The 17,901-nt window shown below is 35.8% G+C and overlaps 1 long non-coding RNA gene across 1 annotated transcript; it reads right to left on the bottom strand.

Moving 5' to 3' along the window:
* Positions 1-1,430: 1,430 nt before the first annotated feature.
* Positions 1,431-2,883, bottom strand: LOC131383557 (uncharacterized). The gene is made up of 2 exons (XR_009213719.1): positions 2,815-2,883; positions 1,431-1,781 (listed from the first exon to the last, which is right to left on the bottom strand). It is a non-coding gene; the product is annotated as an uncharacterized LOC131383557 (long non-coding RNA).
* Positions 2,884-17,901: the final 15,018 nt, after the last annotated feature.

Here is a 17,901-nt window from a genome sequence, read left to right as displayed (position 1 = left end):
AGACTCTCCAGGAAATAGCTACTCCCTTGCTCGTCTCTCCATGTGGTGGTGGGAAGAAACAGTTTTTGTTATATTTGTTTTGTATTCTGTACTGTATCATCTTTTTTTTTTTTTTTTTTTTTTTTGGACAGAGTTTCACTCTTGTTGCCCATGCAATGGCGGGATCTTGGCTCACTGCAACCTCTGCCACCCGGGTTCAAGTGAGTCTACTGCCTCAGCTCACTGAGTAGCTGGGATTACAGGCATCTACCACCAGGCCCAGCTAATTTTTTGTATTTTTAGTAAAGACGGTTTTCACCATCTTGGCCAGGCTGGTGTTGAACTCCTGATCTCAGGTAATTTGCCCGCCTCAGCCTCCCAAAGTGCTGGGATTACAGGTGTGAGCCACCGCGCCCAGCCATTTTCTACTTTTTATAACATTTCTACAAGAGAGGTATTTCCTATACGTTATGTCGCATAAGTAAAATGAAACTCAGAGAAATTTAATTATTTGCCTCAAATTGCACAACCAAGACTTGACTACAGATATTATAATGTCAAATCAATGAGAATTTCTATGGCATACATGTATTTTTTTATTCTAAGAATGATAACTGAAAATAATGAAAGCAAAAACTGCCTATAAGATAACAATAAAATTTTTATTTCAAATTATATTTAAACTATGTTTAACACTCTTCCTGAACACTGTAGATTTGATGAAGTATTTTACAGTATTGTACTATCAGTTTTTCATATTATTCTCCCTGAGTGAAACCTGTTTCATATCATTGTCCCTCTTTAAACAGTATGTGTGACTTAGAAAGACCTTTTTAAAAAATATCTTTATTCCTAAACTTTGTTAAAAAAAAAAAAACACTTTGTCTCCTTCCTTTCTCATCCAAAGAACATTTAAAATAAATTAATTTTCTTTAATTTGCTTCAAAGAACAAAGGCTTTTTATGATAAGATCAGATTAACTTTCATTGAATCTCTATTTCTAAACAGGTATCTAGAGATTTTTTAAAAATAGAGATAAAACAAAGAAGTCCTAAAATTTCTGTCTAGTAGGGTGAATGTTCTCTGTAGTAATAGATTTTTTCATATTCTTGTCAATAGAATTGGAGAAAAAAAGTGTAAATCTAGAGCATTTCATTTGAGTACTGATAGATACCAAAAGAAAATGGTAACTGACTACCCTTTATAGTGCCACTCTAAAAGCTGTCACTTCAGTAAATTTCAGGAAAAAGGACAGAGAAAAGAAAGGAAACTTTCTCATCCAAGAAACAAGCATGTTCACCCTAAACTAACTTGATCTTTCTTATTAACCAAATAATTTTAGAAATGTAAAGAAGAAAGAGGCAGGACTTCTGGCTATGGACAAATGAGGAGATTGGCAAATTTTCCCTTCCAAAAAGCAATGATAAAATGGAATAAAGTTAATGAAAACATCTATTTTTATGCTCTTTTAATTGACCAAAGGAGATTTTTGAGAAGCTCTTCTGCTTTAGAACTGCTTCACTTTGGGTAGTGACAGTGCGAATTTGTAGTGTTCATGCCTGTGGCTACTCCTCACAGTTCTATTTGGAGTGATGAAGAATTATCCTAGGAAATGGCATTGTTGATGAAATAGACAATCTTCGTGGTTTGGAAGCGGGGAGGAATAGTGGTTCTACTTGCTTGAGGTTGTGGTCATTGTTGAGGCGTGGACATGCTTGTTTGAGACATGCAAGGTGGAAGCTATACAGGGCCCCAGCTCTCCATATACTCTTACTCAACTCTGTGTGCAGTCATGAAGGATACTTGAAAAGAACCAGTGGAAAGTAAAAGAGATATCAGATTGGAAAAAAATACCCTGAGGTTTGAATGTATACCTCTAAATACAAATAGATATACAAAAGTCTTACTGGCTCAAGGCCCTTGAGCACAATTTCTCTCACATCATTAGCTTGCCACCTAATTATACAGACACAGAAGTGACTGCTAGAAAATTTGGCTTACATTTAAGCAAGAATTAAAAACAGAACAAAACATGGACAGACGAACAAAAACTTAACATGGACATTAGGGAGTACAAACCATGGAGGAGACAGATTTCATAGATTTAGCTCAGGTAAATCTGAACCCTAAAATAAACAAACAAAAAATACAACCAACAAACAAACAATCCTAGCAAATTTATAAAAAGGTAAAAAACAAAACATCAATTTATAAGGAGAAAAACAGAATTCAGAGTTGCTATGATATGCTGTCTATAAAAAATTGAGACATCCAAAGATACAGGACAGTTAAAGAGGGAGAAACAGTCAGTAGATGTTGGTTTTATCAAATAAAGACTTCAGAAAAGCCATGAAAAATAAGTTTAAAAATAGAAGAAAATCATGCCTAAAGAGTTAATGGTGTAATAACAGTGAATCAACAAACACAAAACAAAATAAGGACAGATAAATTATTTGAAGAGGACCAAATGGAAATTATGGAATTTAAAAAAATGCAACTGAAATTTAGTAAATTCAGAAGAGCTCAGCAGCAGATTTGAGGTGGCAGAATAATTAGTGAGTTTGAAGGTAGATCAATGCGAACAATTCAACTGAAGAAAAAACACAGAAGATAAATAAATTAAAGAAAAATGAGCAAAGCCTTGGAAATCAGTAAAACACCATAAAATATATCAATATATCTGTAAAGAAAATCTCAAAGGAAGAGAAAGAGACAAAAAATTTGAAAAAATAATAGCTGACAAATTTCCAAATTGATGAAGACATTTATGTATACTTTTGAATATAAAAAATAAACCCTAAATCCTTGGTAGAATAAATACACAGAGAAACATACCTGGATGTATCAACCTGTTCAAAACAAAACATCAGGTCTTGAAAGCACCAAGAATAAAACAGCCCATTACTGATACATTGGATTACCATCTGAAACAATGGAGCACACAAAACAATGAAATGACATCTTCAAAGTTCTAAAAGAAAAACAAACCCACTTTGAAAACAAGGAATTCTCTCTCTGGCAAAACTCTTCTTTAAAAATGAAGGCAAGGTAAGGATACCTAGAAATAAACAAAGGCTAAGATAGTTTGTTCACAGCAGACCTTCCTTTGAATACTAAAATCCATGAGACTAAAAAGAATTGATATCAGATAGTAATTTGAACCCACAGAAATAAAAATTCTCCGAAGTGTTAAATATGTAGATTAACAAAAGGCAATACATATGTATTTGTTTATTTCTTCTCTTAACTTCTTTAAAATATGTGACTGATTAAAGCAATAATTACAATACTATATTATGTGATGAATAATTAAAGAATGTAAAACCAGAGCAAGGTGAAGAGAGGAAATAATAGAGATTAGAGCAGATATCCATGAAATTAAGAAAATACAATATATAAAGTTAATGAAACAAAAAAATTGTTCTTGGAATATGTCAACAAAACTCACAGACCTTAGCTAGACTGACTAAGAAGAAAAGAGTGAAGACACAAATTACCGAAAGGAGAAATAAAACTAGAGACATCACTACCAACCCTACACAACTGAAAAGGATATAGGTGGATATAGTTAACAACTTTATGACAATAAATTGGACAACCTAGATAAAATAGACACATTCCTATGAAGGTACCAACTACCAAAATTACTCAACACAAAGCACAAAATCTGTTAGATCCATAAAATAAGTAACAAAATTAAACTTGTAATTAGAAATAGTCCCCTTCAAATAAGCCCAGGTTCAGGTAGTTTCATGGGTAAATTTTATAAAATATTTAAAGAATAAACAATACACAATTGGTCTTCAAAAGTTTTGAAGAGGGGAGACTACTTTCCAACTTATTCTAGGAGGTCAGTATTATTCTGAGACCAAATCTAGACAAGAGACATAACAGAAAATGAAACTAAAGATAAGTATGCATCATAAAAAATACACAAAATTCTTAACAAGGACCAGGGTGGCACTTCACTCCAGTAATTGCAGCACTTTTAAGACAGAGGTGAGAAGATAGCTTGAGGCCGAGAGTTTGAGACCAGCCTAGCCAACACAGAAAGATCTTATTCTACAAAAACATTAAAAAAAAAAAAATCAGGCATGGTGGTGTGTGCCTATGGTCCCAAATACTTGAGAGGCTGAGGTGGGAGATTTGCTTAAGCCCAGGATGTTGTCTGCAGTTAGCTATGATGGCACCACTGCACTCCAGCCTCTGTGAGAATGTGAGGCCCTGTCTAAAAAAACATACAAACATTAAAAATAAAGACAAGAAAAATTCTTAATATAATATCAGCCAAATATCAATTAATTGTTAAAAAGATTGTACACTAAAACACTGTGATATTTCTCAGGGATGGACGTTTAATTAACATCTGAAAACTAATTAATGACTTCATCATATTAATATAATAAATCATGTTTGGTAAATGTTTTTCTACAATAAGCCAAATAATAAATATTTTAGACTTTGCAGTCCATGTGACAGCTGTTAGAAATTATTCAGCTATGCTGAGTAAGTAAATGGGCACATCTGTGTTCCAGTAAATATTTGTTTACAAAAGTATTTACTCAGAGGTGGAAGGCAGAACTTGGAACATGATTTGTGTTTGCCAATCCTCGGAGAAAGAAGAAAGGAAGACAACATAATCATCTCAAAAGAAAAAAATTATCAAAATCCATTATCTTGTCATGACAAAAACTCACAAGAATTTAGGAAGATGAGTGGGGCCCAGTGGCTCAATGGATAACGTGTCTGACTACGGATCAGAAGATTCTAGAAGTTAGGAAGAGAAGGGAACGCCATCAACCAGCTAAAACATGAAAAACCCATAGTTACCATCATGATAAATGGTGAAAGACTGAATCTTTTCCCCTTAAGATCAGGAACAGGACAGTAATGCCCACCCTCACTACATTTATTCATCAAGGCACTGGTAGTTCTTGCCAGTAAAATAATATATCCCCTAACCCTTATCTGCCTCAAAAACCAAAAAGCTATCCATATTGGGAGGTAAAACTATCTTTATTCACAATCATATAAACTAACATAAAACTTAGTATAGAAGTTTAAGTTTAAAGTTAAAATTTAAATCACAAGATAGAAAATATTTGAAAAGTAAAAGTGTCTATATCACAAAGAAAGAAAGAAGTAGTATCAGAACAACGTGTCCAAATGGTGACTACTTTTTTGCTCACTTTTATCCTTGATTGCAGAGGAAGCAAGGGTGTCCTGACAATGAGGCATAAATAGTATAGCCTAGTCAGAAACAACATAGCTGTAGCCGCTGGGTCAAGTGAACTCCAAAGCTGAAATAGTGTTTTGAAAATATTAGAAGTTCATTCTGTTGATCCTCAAATAAGCAATTACTCAAAATTGAAAGTGAATGCAAAGCTTTGCTCACTGGTGTGGAGTAATTGTTTCTCCTTTGCCCCCTAATTTATCTCTTCCCTCTAGTCCAAAGTTAGCTGCTTGAAGAAAAAAGGTCAAGGGTTTTGCCAAAATCCCTGTTTCCCCAATAGGGCTGACAGCCACACACATCCATCTGAGTAAGCTGGGGAATTTGGGGGAGGTGAGACACTCAAACATGTATGGCTCTGTTTGATGTAGGCACACACACCCCCATCTTGTGGAACAGAGGTACCTGAATTCAACTGATAGGATTTGGACAAATTTTGCAGTACAGGAAGAAAGCAAATATGATGTTGTCAGTACAGCCAACTTTCAGCCAACTTAATGTACTATTGTTGTGACTTCCACTGCTAAATGCACATTTGGCTTTGGCTTACATACTTTTACTATGAATGCTCAAAATCCCAGAGGGGATTATCCTGATCTGGAAAGGTTGCATGGAGAATAGTACTAATAATATCAGCACATCACATCCCAAATGAGCTTTGAGATATAGGACTCTGTGATGGATGATTTTGCCGATTGGAACCTATGACAAAGTGAGGCAAATCTGGAAGCACTCATTAATTTAATACTGCTTAAACATGGCTACAAGGTATACACCAATTGAAAAGTACCTATTAGTGTTCTACTGAAGTAGAACTGAAGTAGTAGTAGTTCTACTTCTACTGAAGTAGAACTGAAGGAGAACACTAATAAAGCAATAATTACAATACTATATTATATGGCTAATAATTAAAGAAAGCAGAATCGCTAACTTACAGGGGTCTTATGAGTCTGTGACCTGATACTCCCCATTTAGGGTGGGCCAACTGAAATTCAATGACTAACAAGATGAGACAGGACAAAAATAACTTCTCATGTCAAATGGAAGTTCAGGAATAAACAGGCCTCCAGTAGCATGACAGCATTACATGAAAAAGTAATGGTTAGGTCTTTGTGGGACAATGTTAGACCTTTCTGCCATCTGAAGCAACAGTGCCAGTTCAGTAAAACCACCAATTCACAGAAGTCTCCTTAAATGTTTCGAGCTGTTCACTGATGCATTGGCTAAGCTGAAAACTGATTACGTGTACTAAGTTACCATAGCTGTAACTCAGCACTTGCTGTTCAGAACCGAAAAGGTATGTGGTAACTTCACTCAGTGGGTAGAACTCAAGTAATTTTTAATAACTCTGACTGGTGCTTCCCTTGATGGAGTTTGTTTGTTTTACTTATTCCTGGGATATTTCTTGCAACCTGTTTTGTTTTAAATTTAGAAAACTACAAACTAGCAGATTAAAAACAGGTAAAACTATCTGAACGACTCATGCAGTTGCTCATGGTTAAGTGTCCATTCCCTGATGAGACTAACTGAAATCAAGCTGCTGATGGAGACTGCAACACCTAGAATGCCACCATTGTTGCCTGGATCCATCATCATACGGAACATGGAAATATCTTCACAATTATAGACTAGGGAAATAGTAAAAGATTCTGTTTCTGATGCAGGGGCAACCATTGCATACCAAATTTGCGAGTCTTGCCAAAGTTGGCTGAGTCCACCTCACTTAGTATTCCAGGTCCATACACCTTTGTAAGGAAGTTTGGTCACTGAATGTGTATGCCTCCATAAAAAGATCATTTTCTCTTGGCTGATCCATGGGTTATGATAAAATAAAAAACAGTGGTAAATGGCCCTATTTTAAAAATTCAGGATTCTGTCCTGACCATTCCTGGGCATGATGGTTCATTCTTTCTTCTAATGGCAAATCTAGGTTTGCCTGATGGATGCAGTTTTAGTGTGGCAGCCCATCCAAGATGTGTCCTAGGAGAGATAAGCTTAATTCTGACTTAGGCTTCTGGAGTTTTTAGTTGGGTTGAAATAGTCCTTCACCATAAGGCTAATAATCACTTAATTGAGTTCACTGCTCACCAAAGTTACCCACATGAAGCAGTCAGAAATATAATATATTTCTGTAATTTTATAAATTTTTTTTCCTCTTGTATGTGATCAATCCAAATGTAAATTTTGAGTGTAAGGAAGGGCTGGTTGAAAAATATAGTATAGTCATAGCTATTGTAAAGAGCTGTGCCTAGATTTTCGTAATGGAGGAGACATAACAACTTAGGAACCTGAGGCGGGTGCATCTCAGATGCTGGAAGCTGCTGGGGTTGGGGGAAGAGACATTTATAATCTTTGCCTTTCAAAACTTCTCTATGAACCTTCCTTATGAAATAAAACACTCTGTGTAGCTCTCCAAAACTATTGAAAGCATCTTAAATGTAGCTAGGTTTGTGGTCAAGAAAGGGTTAACTTAGAAGGCCTGGGTGGCTCAAAACCTTACACATTCCAAAGAAAGGCCTGTGTCCAAGAGGATCCTTTGGCAGGATCCTGAGCGATAACTGCTAAGCCCTTGGAATATTCTGCTTGATAGAAATGCTTTTGTATGCCCTAATCAGTTGAGGTTGTCCTAACACTGTGATTTACAGTGAAGGACTCTTTCCTCTCTGGAGGGGATGAGTATCTGAGGTTAGTTGCACAGCACTGCATGCCTGTGTGACTGATCTCCAATAATATCCCTTTACTGCAAGGCATGGGTTGGCAACACTTCCAACATTAGACAATGTTGCTGGAAGACTTAAGATCATCCTCATGAAACTCTACTGGGAGGGGACAAGGAAAACTTGGCCCTATTTCCTTTGTACCTTGCTCCATGAGCCTTTTTCCATTGCTGATTTTGACTGTTATCTTTTCACTGTAATAAAATAATAACATTGAGTATAACAACTTTCTTTTCTTTTCTTTTAGTTCTATGAGTCATTATAGTGAATCATTGAGCCCAGGCGTGGTCTTGAGGTCCTCTGATATAGTGTACCATCCCCTGCTAGTTGCCTCTTACCATTCTCTAATTGCCATTCCCCTGAACATTACTGAAGAGTCAATAGAAAAGATTAGGCGGTGGTCCCAGTTCTTGTACCTTCAGGCAAAACACGCCACAGCTCCTACAGATGTCTTTTTCTCCCACTCCTATAGCTAGTAATTTCAGGGGGCAGAGGAATTACTTGGCTTGTGATATGGACAAACAGGACAGATTGTACAGACTGACCTAAGACACTTCATACAAACAAGAAGTTAACTCAATCATTTGAAGTAACTATGGTGCCTAAGGACAACCAGCTAGTCAAATGCACCCCCAGACTGATGTAAGTCACACCCGGAGGGACCTCACAATTTTAAACAATACTTTCTTGCCAGAGACACCATGTGTGCTCCTCGGATTATACTTCTTATGTGGAAGTCAGGCATTTTCTTGCCAAAACACAGCAACTTTCACTATAGTGGTGGTCATAAGAGACCTTCAAGAGTTTAAGAACACAACAACAATATATCATGTAATCCTGGATGACTGCGGAGATCTCCCAGAGGCATAATAGACTCAACATTTTTGCAGGCCCTGTGGTTATATATTTTTTTTCAAATGAATATAAAGATGGTACAAAATGTGTTCCTGACTTTCACTGAAGTGAATAATGAACCACTTGAGCCATGGAAATCGTTCAGGTCTGACTCCACTCACTGAACAAGGGTTGTTATGGATAATAGAATTGCCCTGGACTTCCTCCTTGTAAGCCAAAGCAGAGTCACACATTCATTAATATATCCTGTTACATGTGAATTAATTCCTTAGACCAAGAGGTAATTTCAACATAGAGAGACAGCCACCTGGCAATTGCAAGTAGAACTTACTGGATTATGAGATTTGATTAGCTGGCTTATGCTGGGTCCCTAGGCCATGGCTGAGATCAATGCTGCAGATTATATGCCCGTGCTCTCAGGGCTGCCTGAGAGCACGTGCAGCAGGTATCCATCTGTGCCCATCCATGTCATTCAGGTGGGGTGAGAGGAAGTCAAGCAAATATAGGAGTCTTGCGTCTTCTACTAGCATCTATGAAAATATGACAGACTGATTTGTTAGCTTGTAAGCTATATGCAGATTATATGCTGATTATAGTCCTATTTGTTTTAAACTTAGTTACTGTATGAGAAAAAATGAACAGTTATGGTCCCAGCTTCTGTTGGTCAGATTAGAGTGGTCAACAGATTGATATAATGGTGGAAAACTTCATCAAAAGTCAAATGAGTGTCGAAACTAAGGATGGATATTATTAAGAGACAATTTTCCATGTTTGTTTTTATCTTTTTGGTGCATCTAGCAAGTTAGGTGCTAATTGCTCTTTGTTAAGGACTATCTTTCCAATGTTGTTTGTAAGTATAACAGCTTTGGAAGACGAAGATGGTGTTGTTTCCCAGTGGAGTGAAAGAAAAACATGCTTGTTGACCATTATGAAGATTCTGGTTCCCTGAGCCCAGGGCTGCCTGAGAGCACGTGCAGCAGGTATCCATCTATGCCCATCCATGTCATTCAGGTGGGGTGAGAGGAAGTCAAGCAAATATGCCAGTGTGTATGCCGCCTTTTGTGCAGTGAGTGATACAGGCCTTTGTTTCTCACCTAGGAGTCTTGCGTCTTCTACTAGCATCTATGAAAATATGACAGACTAATTTGTTAGCTTGTAAGTAAGATAAAATATCAGACCATTCACAGTAACAACACACAGAGTAGCAGTAATTCTGCTTGGGATCATTCAAAATATACCCTCCATGGCTATCATAAAAAATCACGTTTCAACAGCTCCTGGGAAGTTGTTTTGTCAAATTCAAAAGAACACAGGCTTTGGAATCAGAAGGGTCAGAAAAGAAAATACAGGCTCACTATTTGAACATTATAATAATATCCATAATGTAAATATATTATGATGAATAAATGTAATTGTATTAATAATAAAACTATTATTTAGCACCTGGCCTAATAAAATAAATTGGTGATTTTTTAATATTTCTTAAAGAGTTGGAAACTAAATTGAGAGCCACATAAAGAAAATGAACACAAATAAAAACATAATATAGAATACTTGTAAAAGTCACATACTTATTTAAGAAATAAATTGAAAATAAACCAAAAGTAAAAACAGAAAAAAGCTATAATTACATCATATAGAACAAATAATTGTTAATATTTTAATGTATGTTCTTTTTAATATAATTTTTAAAGGAAGGTTTTAGAAAATACAGTGTTTTGCATCCTAAAGTAGAAGCAGCTTGATATTGATTCTGGTGAATTTATTTTAAAGAAAGAAAATATGTTAATATCACAATCCAGAAAGCTTGGCTGTTGAATTTTTGTCAAATCTACTGGTTAAGAACATAAATGGAACATTCATAGAGACTTTTCTTTAGCCCAACCATCTGGACACTTGCTGTATTTTGATTAAAAGCAAAAAACCCATTTGACTAAAACTTATAATACACTTAAATTCCAGGCTTCTATAGAAAGAAAACCAGAGATAAAATAACACATAAAAACTGTGAAAAAAGTCATTGTTGCATCAAAAAATTCCATTAATTATAGTAATTATCTATGATTGGAACTCTTAAAACATCTGCAGTGAAACAAGTGGCTATGCTTCAACATGCTCATTTCATATTTCAATCACTTAAATATAGCTATTGTTAAGGAATTAGTTGGAAGTCATTAAGAAAGTAACTTGCAAAAAACCAATTCTGCCATATGAAAAAGACAAAATTGAAGAACTAATAACAGAAAATGTGCCCAAACATTATGATCTCCATCATTAAATATAAATTAGTATAAAAATGAAGAACATCCAGTTGACAATTAACTTCAATTGTTTTTCTTTACATATTAAGATCATTAATTCTATTAGCTAATTAAAGTCTGCAATAATGTAATTGTAATGAATCCTCAGTCAGTGAAGACAAAAACTGTCTATTCAATGAACATTTTGTCAGGTAACTTCCATATGTCTAGCAATGAGGTTGTCATCATAGGTATGGAAAAAATGTGGTAATGCTTCCAATTCTAATGATTTATTTGAATCACTGTAAATTTGGAATTGGAAATACCTTCAAAACTGAGGATACATATTGAAAATATCAAAGGTATATCAAATGATTTTTTGTGTGTGTGATACTATAAAATTATAATAAAAAACAACTTACAATATGCAATTTAAAATTATATTAAAATATTATTAAATTGAAAGGATGAACAAATACTATATGCATCATCTCAATGGATAAAATAAAGAATGTTAAATATATTAAATGACAAGAGTATTACACATGGGTTGTGGGGCTGTAGGTGAATCTATTATTTGTGCATTTCCAATTTCTAAAATTATAGCAATGTACAACTATTTATTTTGTAATCTAAGGTACTTGTTTGTTTTTTTTTTTAATTTATTTCTGTTTTTTGGAGATGGAGTCTAGCTCTGTCACCAGCCTGGAGTGCTGTGGTGCGATCTCGGCTCACTGCAACCTCCGCCTCCCTGGTTCAAGCAATTCTCCTGCCTCAGCCTCCCGAGTAGCTGGGTCTATAGGTGCACACCACCACGCCTGGCTAATTTTTGTATTTTTAGTAGAGACGGGGTTTAACTATGGTGGCCAGGATGGTCTCGATCTCTAGACCTTGTGATCCATCTGCCTCAGCCTCCCAAAGTGCTGGGATTACAGGCTGAGGTACTTATTATTTTTAAAAGAACAAAAAGTCTTGTATCCCATTTTCTCATGTTTGTATTATATTGAATAAAGTAATATAATTAATGCTAATATACAAGTATAATCAAAACAGAAAGACTCAAATCAGATGACATGGCTTTTGGTCTGGGTCATCCATTAATGATCTGTTTGGTCCTGAGCATAAGGTTTTGGGCCTGTTTTCCTCTAGCTGTATTTTGATTGATTTTGACTCGACTAGCTCTATTTCATCTCTAATCTTTTTCATCTCTAAGAAAATAATTATTATTGTTAAATTATCTAGGAGTCATAATGCCAGGCTACTCCTAAAGCGTATCTTTAGGGAAGATGAAGCAATCTAAATTGGGGAGGTGCCATCTTCTATAAATGAGACAAATGGGTTAAGACCAGGGATACTTCAACTTACTGATAGACTTGCTTCTAAAGATCTGTGTATACATTGAATTGTTCCAAATGTTTACCCATATAATGTTAAAAATGTTTTCTCTGTATTTCACATTGATTTTCAATTGGATATGGCTCTCAGACTTTTAGCAGTAATTTTAGACACTTTATATTTCCATTCAGTTATATTAAATGGTGAATAAATCTGTGAATAAACAATTCAGAATAATGAAGCCCTTCACCATTTCAGTGAGGTCTATTAACAGCGATCTGCTTTGGTAAATAGAAAAATATTAGTAAAATATTCGCCACAGTAGTTATTTGTTTAATGGCTAATACAAAATGGAGTTTGCTGCTTTGATAAGATAAAAATTAGAATTTTTGTCTATAAACCCCTACTTTTGGAAGATATTTAGTATTTTAAATTATTAGGACTCTGAAGTATGTTTTTCTTGATTGAATAATTTATTTATTCACTGAGGAAATATTTCATTGAAAAGCTACCATGTGCCAAGTACTATTCCAGATGCGAAGGACACCAATAGTGAAAAAAAAATGCTATCAACACTACACCCACGAAAAATCAGTGCCTTGATAAAAGTTACATTTAAATGATTCGTGAAGAAGAAAATATGTGTAAAATGTGCAGTATATTTTTAGTGATAATTTCAAAGGAAATACATAGCAAAAAAGAGAAAAAAGGAATTAAGGTGCAGTTATGAATAGAGTGGTATCAAAGAAAGACTCACTGAGAAAGTGACCTATCTAGGTAGTGGAAGGTACAAATAAAAAGGCCGAAAGTCAGATGTGTCTCCTGCAGGTTCTGACAATAACAGATTGGACTCTATGGCTGTCGAGCAGTGCAAGGAATAAGGGAGAGTAGCAGGAGATGGCGTCAGAAAGGGAACAGGGCAGATTGGGTGATGAGAGATCTGAGGGGTAAGGAAGCATTGAGCTTTAGGGGCAACTGTGAGTCTTAAGGAGACCTTGGTTTTATTCAGTGATATGGGAAACCACAGCAAATTTTGATCAGAAGAGTAATATCAACTAACTCACTTGGACCGCATGGAAACAAGGAAGGAGAATACTACAGCAACCTGGAAGCCAGTGAAAAATGAAGACAACACTATCTAAGATGGTAAAAAATTGGTGAAGAAAAGCTCATTTGGAACAATTGAGGAGAGAAATGTATTTGCAGAGAGAGCATGAAAAATCATGAACCACTCCATGGGTTTTGCCCTGTGCAAGTGGAAGCAAGGGAAGAAGATAAAGAGTAAGTTACAGATTTTTTTTTCTTTAAACCAACACTTTAAACACAACTGTAAAATGATTAAAAATACGTAACTTCTCCTGCCATACCTCATGCATCATGTTGGGACAAGCAGTCAAAGTTCCTGAATCAATAATCATTTTGATTATACTGTTCCAGAGAAACAATGTATAACAACATATTCCAGTGCAATTTCTATGTAATCTGTTCCTCCTGTCCCATCAAGTGTGACAGTGTATTATTATGTATTGATAGAAAACATCAATATGGATGATGTTAGACAGTGGGAGGAAAGCATTTTTGTGTGCTAGTTTTGTCTTTATATAACAGCATTGATCTGTATTTCAGCTAACCCGTTTTCAGCAACTCACAGCTAATTTGCCCATATCTACATTGGTATGAGCAATAATATGGTGAATGTCAGATGGGATCTGCAATTCATAGGAACAGCTCCGCAGCCTAATGATTTTTGTCAAATGTGAATTAATTATTAATCTGATTTGTCCTTCTTTGTTCAGAGCTCTGCAAATGTTAGTAAATCAGGGTCTGCTCAAACTTTTAGTAGAATTGATGCGATAATAAGCAGATACTTTTTGATTTGCTTACTTTCCTCTTGCCCGATGAATAAAATATTCCTGTACTTTTATGGCCTTGGGATTACCATTTGCTCGATTTTAAAATTACTTACTCAAAATGAATTGTTTAGTGATTTTTATATTTTGTACTCTTTTTTGTTAGAAACTTTCAGCATTCTTCTTTAAATAATATGAAAGCTTTCATCCTATTCTCAGGTTAACAAATCATAGTAATGCTGAAGAAAAAAGAAGGCTTGGAAATTAAATTAAATCAATTAATAGTTATAAACACGCTATTTTTAAAGAGCATCACATTCCTTATCTATGTTATTAAATTTTAAAATATCTGCTGACAAAGACTGTCTCCCTGTGATATAACTTTTTTTTTTTTAATTGTTTTTAGAGACTGAGTCTCGCTCTGTTGGCCAGGCTAGAGTGCAGTGGTGCGATCATAGTTCACTGTAACCTCAAACTCCTGGGCTCAAGCAATCTTCTCACCTCAGTCTCGTGAGTAACTAGGACTATGGGTGTGTGCCACCATGCCCAGCTAATTTTTAAGCTTTTTGTAGACCGGGATCTCAAACTCAAGTCCTCCTCAAGGGATTCTCTCACCTTGGCCTCCCAAAGTGCTGGGATTATAGGCACGAGCACAGACTTTGACCTAACTTTAGCTTCTCTGAACCCTCTGTTGGACTAGGCCTGACCTTGGTCTTTCATTATTGTCCTTGTAGAATTCAGTTTGAGCAAGAATCCTACTTAGTAAAGTTAGAAAAAAAAAAAATTCCCCTTTCTTTGTATCTGACCACCTTCTCTACCTGATCAAAATCCTCATCCTCTAGATTCAGTATCTTCTCACCCTGGCTTCCCTTCAGCAAGAATTCTGTTCAGTTAGCCTAGCAAGAATCTCCCTTACCTCTGATATTTTCTCTTAGTAAATATTCATCCTGTGACCGCCCCCACCCCCCAAACCTGCTCCTTAACTGTAAATCCCCACTTGTTCTTGTTGGAGTTAAAATGGATCCCAATCTGTCTCCTCTACCTAAAGACCCTATTGCAGTGGTCCTCACATCGACTGAGATAAAAGTCCTCTGTATCCTCTTTAACAAGTGTAATAAATATTTGTTTTTCTTTAACATTACTTCACAGGCTTATAATGAGCATTTAACAAGATAACATATATAGAATTCCCAGCAGAGGACCTGGCCTTAGTTTCTGCCAACTGTTTTGTCAGTGTGCCTGTTAGGTTGGAATGGGAGGCAGACTGTGTGCCCTTTAAATCAAATCATTTCCCTTCAGAGATGACAGAGAGCATGCTGGCTATTTACACACAGTATGTTCACTATTTTGATCTATTCAGCTAGGAATTTAGTCAAATTACTAACTGAATTGGTGGAAAAATAAGCACATTTTATTAATTTTTATATGAATGATTACATTAAATCATTATTACACTAGCCACCTGATCCATTCATCGACGGATAAAACCTACAAGGAAAGCTCTACTTTCAAATAATTTGCATTCCCCAGTTAAAAGTTGAGAAATTTTATATCCTTCTGGGTAAGGGTGCTTTTTTTTTTAATATAATATGAAAGCAGCTATAAGTCCAGAAGGCTGAGTGGGCCATGTAGAATTTTATTTTAGCTGAAGTACGCACTGGGCTTTCAGACTTTGTACAAAACAGCCTGACTTCTCAGTTCTTACACATGAGTGTGACAAGCAGAAAATTAGACACCTGGCAGCTACAAGTGTTTTGGTTTTATGTTTTTAGATACATGGCCAAGATTACTTTTGTGACTGCCAAATTACTACCTTAATTTAAAAGCAGGGAAACACGTCAGATTTTTACCACCTAGAAAATCATGTTAAATCTTTGCTTGAAAATGTCTTCATTAGCAGAGAGAAAGAAAAAAAAAATGTTTCCTACCAGACTTAACTTCCATCCATGGTGTAGGGTTCAGACCTTGAGAAATGTCTGACAACACTGCTGAAAACAATGCTTGAAATGTTGATTTCACTGCTAGAAGCCATTTAGGGCAAAGAATATAACTGAGTGGCTTTGGGGTTGATGCAGTTATTTGCTTACCTAATAGTGACAAGTGCAAGTCAAACTTCTGTATTTTTGATATTTTATCTTATTTTCCATTTTACTTACAGGATATTTTTATGGGGCTTCTCTACTTAACACAATCCTGAGATTTAACACAGGATGGAAAAGAAGGCATTATAAAACTTTAGTAAGGTAGATCGAAACTCAAAGTTACACTTAACTGTGACATCCACTTTGAACAAAACATAGAAAGAACAGTGCATTTAAACTAAATAAAATCCAAGCGGCAAATATGGTACTTAGTGTTTTACTGTGAGGTAGTCAGTAATAATTTAATGATAGGATATCTGAATATAAAGAAAAAGCTGGTGACAAAAGTGTGAGAAATGTATCTTACTGCTTGATAACAATATACATCTCAAAAAAAAAAGGGGGTGGCTTAGTGCCCAGTTTCTGAAAGAAGGTCTTTTTTGTCCTTTTTATTGCATTATTCGAGTTTATTTAAGCTAGCCAATTGTGACATAAATTTGGTTAAGCAAAGACAAATATGCTTGGACAAGTGATTAGAGCTCTTGTGTGCTTTCTTATTTGTCCATATAGCTGTTCCCTGCCCATCTACTTGCCTACATAGTGTTATGATGTCAGTTCATTAAATTGGCTATAATAAAATACCATAGACTAAGTGGCTTACAAACAAGAGAAATCCATTTCTAACAGTTCTAGGGGCTGAGAAGTCCAAGATCAAGGCACTGACAGATGTGGTATCTGGTGAGGGATTGTTTCTTAATTCCTAGAAGGCAATCTTTTTGTTGCATCCTCACAGCCTGTGGAAAGGACTGGCAACTCTCTGAGACCTCTTTTATAAGAGAATTAATCCCATTCATGAGGTCTGTATCCTTATGACCTAATTACCTCCCAAAAGGCCCCATTTCCTGATACCATTGCCTTGTGAGTCTTGGCAGAAGGGAGGTGGCCTTCAGTAAATTGTAATACCTGTTGCTCAGCATTGGCTATACCTTGGTTAGATTAACAGTGAAGAAGATCAGAAAAAAGAGGATACAAACAAATGGAAGAACATTCCATGCTCATGGGTTGGAAGAATCAATATCGTGAAAATGGCCATACTGCCCAAGGTAATATATAGATTCAGTGCCATCCGCATCAAGCTACCAATGACTTTCTTCACAGAATTGGAAAAAACTACTTGAAAGTTCATATGGAACCAAAAAAGAGCCCGCATCGCCAAGTCAATCCTAAGCCAAAAGAACAAAGCTGGAGGCATCACGCTACCTGACTTCAAACTATACTACAAGGCTACAGTAACCAAAACAGCATGGTACTGGTACCACAACAGAGACATAGATCAATGGAACAGAACAGAGCCCTCAGAAATGATGCCGCATATCTACAACTATCTGATCTTTGACAAACCTGACAAAAACAAGAAATGGGGAAAGGATTCCCTATTTAATAAATGGTGCTGGGAAAACTGGCTAGCCATATGTAGAAAGCTGAAACTGGATCCCTTCCTTACACCTTATGCAAAAATTAATTCAAGATGGATTAAAGACTTAAATGTTAGACCTAAAACCATTAAAATCCTACAAGAAAACCTAGGCAATACCATTCAGGACATAGGCGTGG

The sequence above is a fragment of the Hylobates moloch genome, unplaced genomic scaffold (assembly GCF_009828535.3).
Source record: "Hylobates moloch isolate HMO894 unplaced genomic scaffold, HMol_V3 SCAFFOLD_5, whole genome shotgun sequence".
NCBI classification, from domain to species: domain Eukaryota; kingdom Metazoa; phylum Chordata; class Mammalia; order Primates; family Hylobatidae; genus Hylobates; species Hylobates moloch.
The sequence above is the reverse complement of the archived record's forward strand: the minus strand, read 5'-3'. Positions and strand labels throughout refer to the sequence as shown.